Source organism: Guyanagaster necrorhizus (assembly GCF_019112545.1).
Source record: "Guyanagaster necrorhizus MCA 3950 unplaced genomic scaffold BT62scaffold_31, whole genome shotgun sequence".
Lineage (NCBI taxonomy): Eukaryota > Fungi > Basidiomycota > Agaricomycetes > Agaricales > Physalacriaceae > Guyanagaster > Guyanagaster necrorhizus.
In genome coordinates this window covers 158,132-173,636 of record NW_025064910.1, presented here as the reverse complement: position 1 = coordinate 173,636, position 15,505 = coordinate 158,132, and positions in this window count along the sequence as shown.

Genomic DNA, 15,505 nt, shown 5'->3' with positions numbered 1-15,505 from the left:
GAATGACATATTCAAGAATCTCATCACCACAGGAAAGGTCACCATCTATCTGAATGATATTTTAATAATATCTAAAACCAAAGAGGAACACCAATGTCTAGTATGACAAGTGCTAGTGTTAATGAAAAAGCATAAGCTGTTTCTCAAAGTGGAGAAGTGTGAATTTGAGGTACTACAGACTGAGTACCTCAGAGTAATCATCAGTAAGAGAAGTATCTTCTCTGAGCCCCTCCTCCAATCTGCTGCATCTTAGGCTTGAAGATACTACCTAAAGAGAGTGTTTTCTCTAGCCATCTTGTACTTGATACATGCCTGCTTCTGAATATACTTAGCAAGAGAATCATTGTGTCATATCTCATCCTCTGGGGAGAGGGCTGGATCAGTAGGATCAGCTGGTTGTAGTGGTGTTAGTGATGTTCATAGGCTTCCACTTCCACTTGAAGCAAGGCTTTCCTGATATTGCTCCAGTCAGTTGGTAGTATCAGTGGCTGCTTGCCATTATCTCTTCTTGTCACTCCTGTAGTCAAAATATGGGTCATCTGTTCTGATGACTCTGGTTCTTCCTCTCTCACTGTCAGTGCTTCAGTTTCCAACATGTAGCTCTGCAGAAAAGCTTTCTCCACTTCCTGTTGGAGTCACATATAGAGATCTATAATTGCTGTTGATGTGAGGACTTCCATTCTCTTGAGCCACCCCAGAGGCATCAAGAGAGTCTCTAGCATGGCATCTAATGCTGGGCTCAGAGAGTGCAGATGAGAGAGTTTCTCTCATCATAGAGATGCAGCTGACAACATCTGGATGCTCAACTCATGGGAGTGGCATGTTGGGCCTTAGTCTTTAAAACCTTGTAGCCCAAGAGTTTTCATCATCTTGGATGATTGCCACTAAGAGTTGTGGTGGATATCAGTGCTCCTTCTCTTTTCTAGGATGCTCTTCAGTTGAGCTCTCAGAGATAACTTTGGATATGATTCCTTTCATGGGCTGAAAGGACTGTCTGATAGAGAGAGAGAGATTATAGAGAGAAAGATCAGAGATAACATTGCATAGTATGATTCTGATGTGTTGAAACTCTTAATAATGATGAATTGCTCAGATAATGATTGATTGGTGTCTACAGCACAGCTATATGATCACCAATAATCCTATCAGTGTTTTGATGATAAAAGCAAGAAGTTCAAAGAACTCATGAGTAAAGTTAAGGTCTGATGAGTTGATTGTGAGAGGCATTTGGTTTTTCAGCACAATTGGACTTGAGAAAGAAAAGCTAGAAGCTTCAAGCTAATTATTAGACTTAAGTGTCATGTGAACAGATACACATGATAAACAGAAGTCACCTCACACTTCAGGTGATTGATTAAGTTCACTGATGTGTATGCTGATCAATGTGTCACAAGATCTTAGAATCAGCTTGGGTATAGAATAGTGTAAAAGTAAACTTTAGCTCAAAGCTAGAGATTACCAGTGAGAGTGAGCATTCTTAAATACTGTATATCATCTACTAATAATATAACTATCTATTGTATCTTTCTGAGTCCATTATGCTTATTGTCTTTGGATGTTGCTATTATACACAAAAGGATGATTGTGCATTGTTAGGCAATGCTATTGTGTTGAAAGACAATGATGAACTCAGCCAGTTGTGTTGACTAAGCTTTGTCCCATGGTCTTAAGTGCTTGTTCTGGCACCCTGACTAAGCATAAATAGGGGTTAACTCATGAAAAAAATAAGAAATGAGAAAAATCATAATACCATCCTACAGTTACTGTAGTGAGAGTGGATGGAGGGAGTTGGGCTTCTAGTCAGAGTTGCATATAGAGAGTTGTGTCCTGAGTTAGTGAGGCATAATATGAGACTTCAGAATCTCAGAGCTATCCTAGTGGCATCAAAGGAGTCTCTGGTATGGTCAGCAATCTCTGGGATTCTCAAGGTAGTGGTATGGTTGGACAATAGCAACTGATCAAAGAAGTCTGAGAGGAGATCCTCATCCTCATAGTTAGAGATGGAGGGTGGAACCTATAGATGTCAGACTCCTGGAAGGCAAGAGTTGCAGTTTTTGAGTTGGAGAGAATACTCATATCTTTTTTCTTCTTAAATATCCTCTTGATGCAAGCTGCTAGGCCCAGCTTCTGGTAAGGGGCTGGTTGTAGGCTGGTAGGATGTTTGTCAGGATTCAAGGATGTCATAGAGTGAGAGGTCAGAGGTTATATTTTATAAGATTTGTCAGATGTTCTAAAATTCCTGATAGTGTCTAACTGCTCAGGCTGTGATTGATTGGTATCCACATCACAGCTGTATGATCACCAATAATCCTAATAATATTTTGATGATGGAAGCAAGGAGTTCAAAGAACTCATGATTGAAGTTGAGTGATTTAGAGTTGATGGATGGCATTCAGTTTTCTCCACACTATAGTACATGAGGAAAGAGAAGATGAAGCTTCAAGCTAATTGTTAGACTCAAGCTGCACATAATCTAAACACATGATAAACTAATGTGACTTCACATTCAAGTCTTTTGTTAGAGTTCACTTTAGTGTGCTTCTTGATTGAAAAGCTTTAAGATGTAGAAAGTAGCTTGAGAGTAAAATGAGTATGAATAAACTTTAGCTCAAAGCTGAGAATTACCAGCAAGAGTGAGCCTCCTTATATACTATATATCATGTAGATAAATATACTGCTGCCTATTATGTGTTTCTGTGTTCTTTATGCTTATTGTCCTTAGACATTGCTATTATATACAAAAAGTTCATTATTTGTTGTCAGGCAATGCTGTTGCATTGAAAGACAATGACCAACTAGGCTTGTTGTACTGACTAAGCCTATCTCATGATCTTAAGCACTGGTTTAAGCACTCTGACTAAGCATAAATAGAGGTTAATTCATAAAGAGAAGATTAAAAAGGAAAAAAATCATAACAGATTTTCAGGATAGGATTTGGAGTCTGATATAAATAAGAAAAGATAAGAAGAAAAAAGAAGAGCAGACAAATGATAAGCATAGCAACCTTCTGTTAGTCAAAGAAATAGATATGAATCTCAGTAGTGATATGAAAACTGTTGTGAATATCATTGATACTGTGCAGCATCATCAGATTTTCTTTATTTGGCCAGTTCTTAATGATGAGTTGTATCCACTGTAGAAAAAATCAAATTAAGTAGTATAGAAGAAAACAATATATAAATATGCTTCATTGCCTTATATATAAGAAATAATATATATTCCAACCCCTTTATCAATGCTGGTCACATATATTGACTATCATATTTTAACATCTTTTTATGAAAGTTTTTGCAGGTAGCTGTAGTTGCAAAGTGCATATAGATTTGCTGTTTAATGACCTCAAAGTCAACAGCATGAGAGAGGATGTTTCTATCAAGCATATCATATTAGTAGACTCTCTGATCTACCAGCTCACTATTCAATTTTACTGCATTCCCAGTCTCACTGACCAGACTCCCACTAATGTCTAAGATACACCAGCTAATATACTGAAGATATTTTAACAGGTATAGATAGACTGTCATTATAATTTGCATAGAAACTTTCAAGTAAAATGAATCTTATGGTAATAAAAGAAGCTGAACAAAGCCTGGTGGCAGTGGCAGGTGAAGCATGTGGATGATAGTGATAGTCAAAACCAAGTTGTACTATAAAGGATTCACTAAGAGCTGGCTTAGCTGGGTAGTGAGTAGCTTTGTCAAGATTGAAATAAAAATAATAATCCTTTCTCACTCCTTCTCATGATATGCTAGACCAGCACTTGGCACTGCAAGATATTAGATCCTTTTTTTGTTCAACTGAACCCAAAACCTCAAATGACAAAAATATATATTTTATATACAGGCTGGCAGATATCATATATCAGTGCACTGAAATTCTTTCATGTATCTGCATCTTTTAGCTTGAAAACCCAAAACACATCAGGCTGACAGACTACATGCTAGTGCATAGGCCATACCAGCCAAGAACAATACAACAATAGTCTCAGAAAGACCACTGCTGCTTTATTGTTTTTATTCTGATCTGTGCCCTTCTTTATTCCTTTATTCTGCTTGCTACAATATATAAAACAGGCAGGATATGAGCTGTTTCTCTACACAATCCTTTCCTCTACCAACATACTAACAATGTCTATCTCCAAGTTAGAGTTCACTAATGTTAGACTTAAGCATCACATAAACAGAAACATGTGATAGGCAGAAGTCTCCTCACACTTCAGGAGATTGACTGAATTCACTGATGCATATTCTGATTGGTGTCACAAGGCCTTAGGATTGGCTTGAGTATAGAATGGTGTAAGAATAAACTTTAGCTCAAAGCTGGAGTTTACCAGTGAAAGTGAGCCTTCTTAAATACTGTACAAGTCCAAACTAATTATACTACTGCCTATTGTGTATTGCTGCATTCTTTGTGTCTATTGTCTTTGGGTGTCACTACTGTATATAAAAGACTGATTGTGTATCATCAGGCAATGCTGTTGTATCAAAAGATAATGATCAATTTAGCCTAGTTGTAATGACTAAGCTTTTATCCCATGATTCTAAGCACTTATCTAAGCATCCTAACTAAGCATAAATAAGAGTTAATCATAGAAAAAGAATAAAATAATAGGAAAAATCATAATATTACCTCCTCCTTGAGACCATCATCCCAATAGTTTAATTTAGAGATAAGTAGGTCAGTTCTGAAGCACATAACCTGTCTTTCTTCTTATAAGATTTATGAGAACATTAACCAGTAGCCAGTCAATTTATCCCCTGTTTATAGTCATAAATTGCATCTGCTGCATTTATGTATTTTTCATTGATCTATTGATTTGATTCTAGTCCATATCCTTTCCAGCTGACAAGATAGCCCACTATTATAATCATTTCACCACCATGTGCTTTGACTTTTTATAGTTTGTGATTTAATACTTGATCGATTTCATAATGTTTCTCATCATCAATCAGATCAAGTGGCAGTGGTGGCAGTTGGTCTTAGTTGAGGAATACTAGAGTCACATATAGTGTTAATAGTGTCTTATTAAAGACATTATGCACCTTCCAACTGGAGAGCAAACAGAGTTTATATGCAGATATGCTGACTTTGGCTAGAATGAGGAATGGCCTTATATACTTATCAGCAAGTTTACATTTCAAGTGAGAGAGGTGAAGGTTGGTCATATCCAGCCAAACTTTTTCATTGACTGAATAGTTGTATGCTGGGCATTGGTGTTTATCATATTGCTTTTTCATGATCATGGCAGCTCTTTCAAAGACTGTCTTTGTTTTATTGTGAATTTTCACTATTGTAGTGGTGAAGTCAACAGAAGTAGGGGTTGTTGTGTGTGATCATTCAGTTTTGGCAATATTTAGATGTTGGCTATAGTTGACAAAGAAGAGAGTCTTTCCAGTGGACAAATAAACTTGGTTGTTGTGTTGGAAGGCCATGAGTACTAACCATTCCATCCAATCATCCTGATGGTAGTTAATAAAGAGGTGAAGATACTTCTCCACTTTCTAGTTTGCTCATTCTTTCTGTCCATCTGTTTGAGGATGATAGGCAGTAGACACATTTCACTTGATGTTCAAGAGATGGTACAAGTCATCTAGGAATTTCAAGACAAATTGAGGGCCTCTGTTGAAAATAATGACTTGAGGCATGCCATACTTGGCATATACCTCATTGCAAAGGATCTTTGCCCATCCTTCAGGTATGAGTTCAGTGGAACAGGCAATCAGAATAATTACCTTAGAGAAGTGATTGACTATAATGATAATAGCATTATAGCCATTGCAATTAGGTAGCCCTGTGATTATATCTATAGAGATATGAGTCTAAAGTGTCTGTGGGATTTCATTGAGATGAAGGGGTGCTGCATGAGTTTGAGTCAATGACTTCTCTCATTGGCAAGCCTCACAGGCCTTAATATATTGTTCAATGTCTTGTCCCAGTTTTAGCCATTAATATTCTCACAATACCAATTCTTTGGTCTTGGCAATTCTGGGGTGTCTCACAGTTGCATGGTCATGGTAGATAGTGATGATTTCACTATGTAACACTTGATTCTGGGGAATATAGATTCTCCTATTGTATCAGATCATTCTCTCCTCTTTGGTCATGCCTCACTTATGATTCAGAGATGGAGCTACACACTAGTCCCATTTACTAGTGTCTCTGATGATGCTTTTGATCTGTTTATGGATTTTCTCCTCTATAAGCATGATCATCACCCTGAAGTGTTTTAGATGAATCAACATCACCCCTTTGTTGTTGTGTTCTCCTTGATTGTGATCAGTCCTGCAGTTAAGCAAATTTGCCTTTTTATTTGCTATCTCTGCCTTATAATGCAGGGTGTACTAGTATTAGCTTAGCTCAGTGACCTATCATGCTTATCAGCAGTTTAGCTTCTGTGGTTGTTGGAAATAGTGTAAATTTTGATGATCCATCCAGATCTCAAATATCTGAGCCACACTAATTAGATAGTGCCTCCACTCCTTAAGAGCTAGCATAATGGCTAGTAACTCCTTGTTGTAGATTTCATAGTTCCTCTCCATGGCTGACAAGGCTTTTGAGAGAAATGCTATGGGTCACCACTTCCCCTCCTACTCCTGAGAGAATACAGCACCAATGGCTTCCTCACTGGAATCAGCCTCTACTCAGAACTTTCCTTCTTGTGTCAGGATAGTGAGGATGACATTCTCAGCCAGCCACCATTTAAGATCATTGAAGGCAGTTTATTGGGAAGGGTCCCATGTCCATGGGGCATTTTCTATAAGCTGGATCATAGGATAGACTATCTTGCTGTAGTCTCAAATAAATCATCAGTAGAAGTTTATAAAGCTCAAAAAGGATTGGAGTTCTTTCTTCTCAGTGGGCTCTGGCCATTCAATGTTCAAACAGTCCTTGGTTAGTTTAAAATGTGGCTTTCCATTTATCTCCTTCCTTGGTCTGTATTTTATTATACCCCTATCAGACATCAAGCTTAGTATAGTATTTGATGCCTCTGATTTTATCTATTAGTTCTGAGATTAGAGGAAGAGGATAGCGATTCTTGATTATCATCTTGTTAAGCTTCTGGTAATCTTGAACTGATCAGAGTTTGCTGTCCTTCTTTTTAATGAAGAAGAATAGTGATGCTATAGGAGATTTGGACAGTTGGATCCTTCTGCTGGACAGGTTTTCATCAAGGAACTTGTTGAGTTTCTGCTGTTCATTATGTCTGAGTGGGTACATTTTGCAATTGAGATTGGTATTAGCATTAGAAACTAACTTGATTGTGTGATCCCATGGTTTTGGTTTTGAGAGTTCATTGAAGCTTTCCTTTTTGAAGAGATCCTTGAAGTCACATGCCCACTCCAGTACTATTTCTTCAAACATCTTTTCCTCCTTTTGTTCATAGGCTTTGGCTGTCAGATTATTGGTATGATGTATTGCCTGGATATGTATTTTATGCTGTAGGTTAATAGCAAGTATGATTTTCCCATCCTCCATCTCTTTGCCCCATCAATCCTCCAGATCCTCATCAGATAGTTTGAATGGTAGTTTGCAGCACTTGCACTGGGCAAATGTGATTTTTCTGGTTTTTCAGTTGATTAACAGGTTATGCCTGATTAACCAGTCATATCTGAGAAAGACTTCTTTTGTGCCAAGATCTGTGATGGCTAAGTCAATCCTTTTGGAGTGGTCTCCAATTGTAAGTCAGAGCTCCACAAATTCAGTAATTGAACCTGCTTGGTTCTTGGTGCTGTCAGCATTATAGACCAGTATGAGAGTGGCAGTAGTTCATATCAAAAGATGGTGTTTGTCAACAAAAGCACAGTTGATTGAGCTGCCAGTGCAGCTGCTGTCCACTAGAATTGTAACTGAGTGACTGGCTCAGTTTGTTAGTGTCTTGATTTGAGCTTTGACTATTAGGTCTTGCTCAACAGTCTTGATGTGATGGACATATCTTCTTTGCTCCTGCAGCTTATTGAGCTATTTTAGGGCTTGACACCTTTTGGCTTTCTTTATCCTCTCTATTGTTTTATCAATGACTTCTTCCACTCTAGTCTTATGTATCCAATTTTTGAGTATGACTTTTGCAGCTTCCTCTATTGACATGTCTCAGATGGCTCTCCAAGTCCATTCAATTTCAAATGGCTTGAGCTATTTGTTGGGGGTCTCTTCTCCTGTTCAGCCTGAAGGTGGTTGAGTTTTCTTAGGCAATTCTTGAGTGTGCATGGTGATAATGAATATATTCAAATGCATAGATAACTTAGGCATATTTGTAACTACAGAAGTATCATTAGTCTGACTAGCAGCTATTGGTCACACACCATGAAGTCCTTTGGCCAGCTCAGTAGAATCACTCACTGACTAGCTCCATCTTTTACCTCTTCCACTTTCATGTCTGCACTGAGTTCCTCTTCCTCCTTCTGGAGTTCAGCAATTTGTGCTCATATGTCTTCTTAGGTCTGCTTCTTCTTTGGGCAGTCTTTGACTATATGGCTCTTCTGTCTGCAGTTGAAGCATTTGCCCTTCTTCCTCATTCAATTAATATCTATTAGCTTCTCTGACCCCATATATGTTGTTCTGGTTTCTGTATTCTGAGCACTATAAATTAATGAAGTCATTGAGGGTCCCAATGATTTTCTGGCAGTTGTCTCTGTCAGTTTAGAATTTGCTGGGGTTGGCAGAGCCAATTTCTTGGGATAGTCTTGCAGAGTTGACTGTTCCACTTTCTGCCTTTGTCACTTCTTGTACATCTCAATGATTCATTCCTTCCATTCATCATATCCTATCAGTATCAAAGCTTTGATGCCAATAGCAGAGATCATCATGACATATGAGGAGAGGACTCCTCTCTTGAGGGTTTCTATTATCCATCTGTCATTGGCCATATCTTCTCAGATCCTGACAAGCTTTGTGAGACACTCCAGCTCATCAAAGTAATCTGTCACTGCCTTATTGTCTATTTTATAGTCTTTGATCTTCTGTTTGTGCACTTCTTGCACTGCTGAATCAATGAACTTGTTATAAAGCATTTATTTAAAGACTGGCTACAAGAGATATCAGTAATACTCCTGGATAGAGAATTGAAAATTAGAGGAGATAAGAATCCACTAGATCTTCACTTTCTCTTCAAGGTATGAGATAGCAAAGACAACTTTATTCATGTTGGTTCTGAGATATTCAATGTAGACCTTGAAGTATTGTTCACAATCAACCAAGAATTGGTCAATATTATCAGATGCTCTCTTGAAGAAGTGAGGTTTCTGAAGTAGGTCAGATTTATATTACAGTACTGCAGCATTATCAGGGAGCAGGCCTATTGGATTGGGCCATTCAGAGAATGGAGGGTACCACCATTCATTCAGAGGTCTGAAGAAGGAATAGAGAAAATTGTCATCCACAATGGGACTTCCTTGTGGGGCTGCCTCTTTTCAGACTATGACACCATCTTTTATGGTGAATCCTAGTTTTACCACTTCAGAGTCATCTCATAGCAGTTCCTTCTCAGTTCTGCTTTTGGTTGCTTCATCAGATAGAGGCTGAGCTCTGAAGACTCAGCTTCTTTTGCTGATCTAAGAGTTTCAGTATCCACTAGACCAAGTCATCAGCTGAGGTCTGGACCTGGACAGCCAAGTTGTGGCTATTTGGACTGAGAGAGTGGAGTATAAATAATTACTCCAGAGGGATGGAGCCATATAAATAGCTTATTGCAGAGTGATGGGTCCACAGCATTGGCTGGACTTTAGTTGGCAGTTAATATTCTGATACTGTGCTGACTGGGTCTTTGAGATAGATTTTATTGTATTGTTTAGCAGTATATGCTGTAACAGCATGCTGCAGAATTTCTATGCATTCATATAGTTCAGAGTAAGTGTATAATTTACTAAGGTGTGATGCCAATCAGTTGGTGTCACATCATAAAAATGCTACCTCTTACTTATACCACTCTTGGTATTCTTTCACTCTCACAGTATGTATTTCTGCTTTCAGCACTTTTTCATTGATATCTTCTGTCAAGAGATAGGATAGATCCCCTTCAGAGTGCAGGGCCTTGCTACTTTCAGTTTCTTTGTCACCCTCCTCTTTGTCCTCATCATCCTCAAGAAGAGAAATAGTGGGTAGAGTGAAGATACTCCTCTCATCCCCTAGCAGTCAGATGGTTCTTATTGATCCACTGCTCTGACTGGATACTGAACCTAGTGGTGGGGCCTCCAGTGGTGTAGCTGACAGCAGAATAACTCTTGATAGAGACATCATACCTATTTCCTCCCACTACTCATATAACTACCACTCATTCACTATAGAGGCAGAAGTTTCAGTAGTATTCTTTATTGAGAAATTATTGGATGACTCAACTTCCCAAATATCCTCTGAGTGCCCAGGCAGAGACATAGACATTGAGAGGTACTCATAGTCTGTAGTGTCTGAGGATGGACTCATTGTCCTCGAACATAGTGTTGCTGCTGGAGGTTCACTAGAGAGAGGGATACTCAAGGGTCTCAGGGCTAGTGAGATAAAAATCTGCTTGCTCTGAAGATAGGATTCTATTGTCTTCCCTTCTTCTTGCTTTATCAGCAGTAAGAATCTTGTGGGGTCTGTCCACTCATGGGTTGCTTTCATAGTCAGTGCTGAGCTCTTGGAATATGGAGATTGAAAGAGATAGATTGGACTAGAGTCTATACCAGTTTGGGAATCTGCTGCTGAGACATACAGCCTTCTCTCTTCACTGCTGGTCCTGATGCTGCTGATCATACTCAGTGGCTTCATACACTTCATGCCTTCTGGTGATAATATGCTCCTCAAGCTCACTGTAGGCTGGTTGGAGTGTGTCTTGCTGTCTTTGCTCTTCTTGTCAAAAAGCTTCATTATAGTTGAAAGGGATGTTAAGGTCTCAGGCTGGAAAAAGTTGATGGATGATTTCATTTCAATTTGCTCAGATCTGCTGCTCATCATTGAGCCAGTCTGAGGGTGTCCATCCCATCCCAGCACTGATACCAGCAGAGTGATAGGCTGAGGTGAGGCTGCTGCAAGATTAGCTTTTAAAAGATGTATTGTGGGATCTTGGGGCCACTCAAGCAGCATCAAGAGAGTCTCAGGCATGGTAAGCAATCCCATGGGTCTGAGAGATGGTGGAAGGGTCAAGGGAGAGAGACTGCTGAAAGAAGTCCTCCAAGAGTCTCTCATCTTTATAGTTGGATATAGCATCTGATGTGAATATTCTTCAGCCTCTTAGAATGCAAGGGTGCTGGTTTCTGCTTAGTCCAGATTAAGGGGAGCACTGCTCTCCTTCTTCTTCTTGACCATTCCTCTGATGCATGTTGCTAGACCCAGCTTCTGGTAGGAGGCTGATTAGTGACTGGTAGATTGTTCAAAATTCTTGGTAATGTCAGATTGCTCAGGCAGTAATTGAGTGATATCCCTGGCACAGCTGGATGATCACAAGTAAGCCTAAGAGTGTTCTGATGATAGAAGCTAGGAGTTCAAAAAACTCTCAATCAAAGTTTAAATCAGTTAGGTTCAGAACAGACATTTGGTTTCTCAGCATAATTGAGCTTGAAAAAGAGAAGCTAGAAGCTTTGAGCTAATTGTTAGATCCAAGCATCATGTGACCAGAAACATGTGATAGGCAAAAGTCTCCTTACACTTCAGAAGATTAACTGAATTCACTGATGCATATTCTGATCAGTATGTCATAAGGTCTTAGAATTGGCTCAAGTATAGAATAATGTAAGAATAAACTTTAGCTTGAAGCTGGAGTTTACCAGCAAGAGTGAGTCTTCTTAAATACTGTACAAGTCCAAACTAATTATACTACTGCCTATTGTGCATCACTGTGTCCTTTGTGCCTATTGTTCTTAGACATCACTACTGTATATAAAAGACTGATTGTATATCATTAGGCAATGCTATTGTATCAAAAGACAATGACTAACTCAGCCTAGTTATAATGACTAAGCTTTTGTCTCATAGTCCTAAGCACTCATCTAGGTGCTCTGACTAAACATAAATAGAGATTAATTATAGAAAAAGAATAAAATAATAGAAAAAATTGTAACAACCAAACTAACTGATAAAGCTCTTATTTCAGACTATATCACCATGAGTCTTATCTCTTGGATCTCATTCAATTTCTCTAATCTCTATCTGCCAGGCTCATAATATACCTCACACTGTCACATTCTATAGAGACACCTTTGATTCATATAATCTGCTTGCAATCATGAAGTGTCTCTTCTCTACAACATTCAATCCTGTTCTAATTCTGTTGTAAGTAGAGAGCAGAGTAATGTACAGAGGATTAGAATTAGCCTCTTGAGAGAGAGATGTTCTACTTAAATACATTTTGTATTACTTTGAGATCTTTCTATGAAATACTAAATAAGTCCAGATCATGATCCAAGTCAGCTGCCACTGACTGGTATCATATCTTTGAGTACATTCTCATACTCACTCAGAATTGCTGTCTCAACACTCCTCCTCAATTCCAAGTTCCCAGAATACCTACAGATAGATACTCATATAATAGTCTTAGTAGATCTTTAGTGAATATATCTGCTAAGTTCTTCTCTAATGCACAGTGCTGAACTTTAACTTTATTTGAAGCCATATGCTCACAAATGAAGTAGTGCCATATGTCTATATGCTTTGATTATGCATGGAATATGGGACTCTCAGCAAATTTAATTGCTAATTGATTATCAATGAAAATAGTCATTGCTTTATAAGGTGGCAATTCTAATTCAGTTAAGAGTGCTCATAGTCAAATTACTTCCTGAGTTGTGTGTGCAAGAGCCATATATTCTGCTTCTATAATAGATAAGGCTATGGTGGGCTGTTTCTTTGAGCTCCAAGTAACAGCTCCTCTTGCATAGGTATAGATATAACCAGATGTTGTTCTTCTATCTACTCTGTCTTCTCCCCAGTCTGAGTCTGAATAAGGTATCAGCTCATTCATAGTCTCTCTATATGTGATTCTGAAGTCTAGAGTCCTCTCCAAATAGCAGAAAACTCACTTCAAGGCTGTGACATGCTCAGTGCTGGATTCTGCACATACTTACTTAATTTGATGACAGCATATGTGATGTTGGACCAGGATCCATTGGCTGCATACATTAGTGATCTGACACCAGTATGGTAATATTGCCTAGTGGCTGTGTCAATGCCTTATGGGTCTTCTGTTGGAATTTTCTCTAGCTGTACATTTAGATCTATAAGCATTTTGACCAGTTTGTAATCATTCATACTCATTCACTCAAGTACTTTGAGAATATATGCCTTCTAAGATAGAGTGATAGTGCTCTTATCCCAATTCCTGTCTATCTTCATGCCCAATATATATTGAATCTCCCCCATGTCTGTAATATTTAGCTTCTTCTTAAGCTCTTCTTTTATTTTAGACATGGTTTCATTATATGGAGTAAGCAATATCATGTCATCAACATGTACAGCTATGATTATAGGACCAGAACTCATTTGTCTGATGTATACACATTGATCACTGATCAATCTGGTGTATTCTAGTCCTAAAAATATAGTATTTAATTTATCATTCTAAACTCAGCCAGATTGCTTGAGTCCATACAATATTAATTTGAGGTGTGCTGCTTTTTCACTCTCATTTGAATATTCAGAAGGTTGTGCCATGTAAATAGATTCATTGAGTTTATCATTTAAGTAAGCTTCATCAACATCCATTCCATGAACAATTAGGTTTCTTTAAGCAGCAATTGTCATAAGTAGATGGAATGTGTCCAGTCTGACAACAGATGCATATGTCTTGAAGAAATCAATTCCAGATACCTGTGAAAATCTTTTTACAACAAGTCTGGCCTTGTACCTGGTGATTTTCCCATCATCATCTCTTTTCAATCTGTAAGTTCACTTGCAATCCACAAGTGATCTGTCTTTGGGTAATTCTTCTAGCTGCTATGTGCTTAAGAAAGTCAATAGATTGTATTCTTCATCTATTGCTTTCTTCTAATAATGCCAATCTAGCCTTGTCTTAGCTTCTTTAAGGCTTAATGGCTCATCACCAAGATCATCTGCAGTTTCCTTAACACATGCATAGTCTATTGCAATATTTATGGCTTCTAAAGATGATTCTTCTGAGGTACACTATTGTTCTGGTATTTTCACAGCTCATGCACTTGGATTATGAAATGTCTAGTAACTCAGTTGAGTTATTGATGCAATCTAGACTGATTTGTTATGTGGCTTGATTATTTTTTTATGCCATATTGAAAACTTTGATTTGATTGATAGCACATCAGAGGCTGTTTCCTCTTTTGATTCAGTATTTTCAGCATCCATAGAATCATCTGAAATGCCATCATTTCCATCTGGAGTCTGCTCAACTTTGCTCTCTGACTCTCCCTCAAGTGACAAGAGTGGAAGACTATATAGTCAATGTCTATAGGCTCTATAGTGTTGCTTTCAAAGAATATAACATTTCTTAAGATCTGAATCTGCCTGGTTTAAGGATTATAATATCTTTAGACTCTAGATTCATCTGTAAGACCTGTAAAAATAAATTCCCTTGACTTTGGATTTAGTTTTAACCTCTTGTTGTCTTACTGAAACATCTAGCACTTTACTCTGAATTCTTAAAGTGCTGAAATATCTGGTTTTGTGCTCTGAAACACTTCTTCTAAAATCAGATCATTTTTGATGGCCCTAGTTGGTGATCAGTCCTTTAGGTATGTGGCATATGCTACTGCCTCAGACTATAGAAACTTTGATAGGTGATGTTCTTCTAGCATAGCACATGCATGCTCCACAAGAGTCTAATTTATTCTCTCAGCAACTCTATTTTAAGATAAAAAGTATGCTGTAGTCAATTCCAACTGTATGCTATAATTCTGGAGATATTTCTTTATCTCTTCATTGACATATTCCTTTCCATTGTCAATCCTCATAAACTTCAGATCCTTCCCTTTATGAACTTTGATGTATTTTTAATACTGTTAAATCTTCTTTTGAATTTCCATACTTTACTTTGACTTTAAAAAATACAACATTGTTCTCTGAGATTTTTCATCTGTGAAGCTTATATAAATATCTTTCATCATGGATACCCTGAGTTCAGGCCAGCCCCTATAGATCTGAAAATGTTATTTTCCCTATTTCAGTGTAGTTTCTTTTGGCTTCCTGTGGAAATAGCTTAGTATGATGCTTGGCTTTTATGCCAGCTATGCAATCTGTCTAAGGCTCAGCTGATTCATCTATATTCATCCTCTTGACTACTTTCTTTCTAAATAGTCTCTTTACTAATCTCATATTTAAATAGCCTAATGTTTTATGCCACTTTTGCCATGATCAGATTGATTTTATAGCATAAGCCTGAGTTATTTCTGAAACAATGATGTCAAGGCTATACAGTTTTGATATTTTATCTCTATAGCTGATTGTCTTATCATGTGGTGAGATAATATCCATTCTGGACTCTTTGAATTTGAGTTCAAATCTGGCATCTGTGATGTGCTTTAGTGATATAAGATTGAATGGTGCATCAGAACAGTGGATACACTCC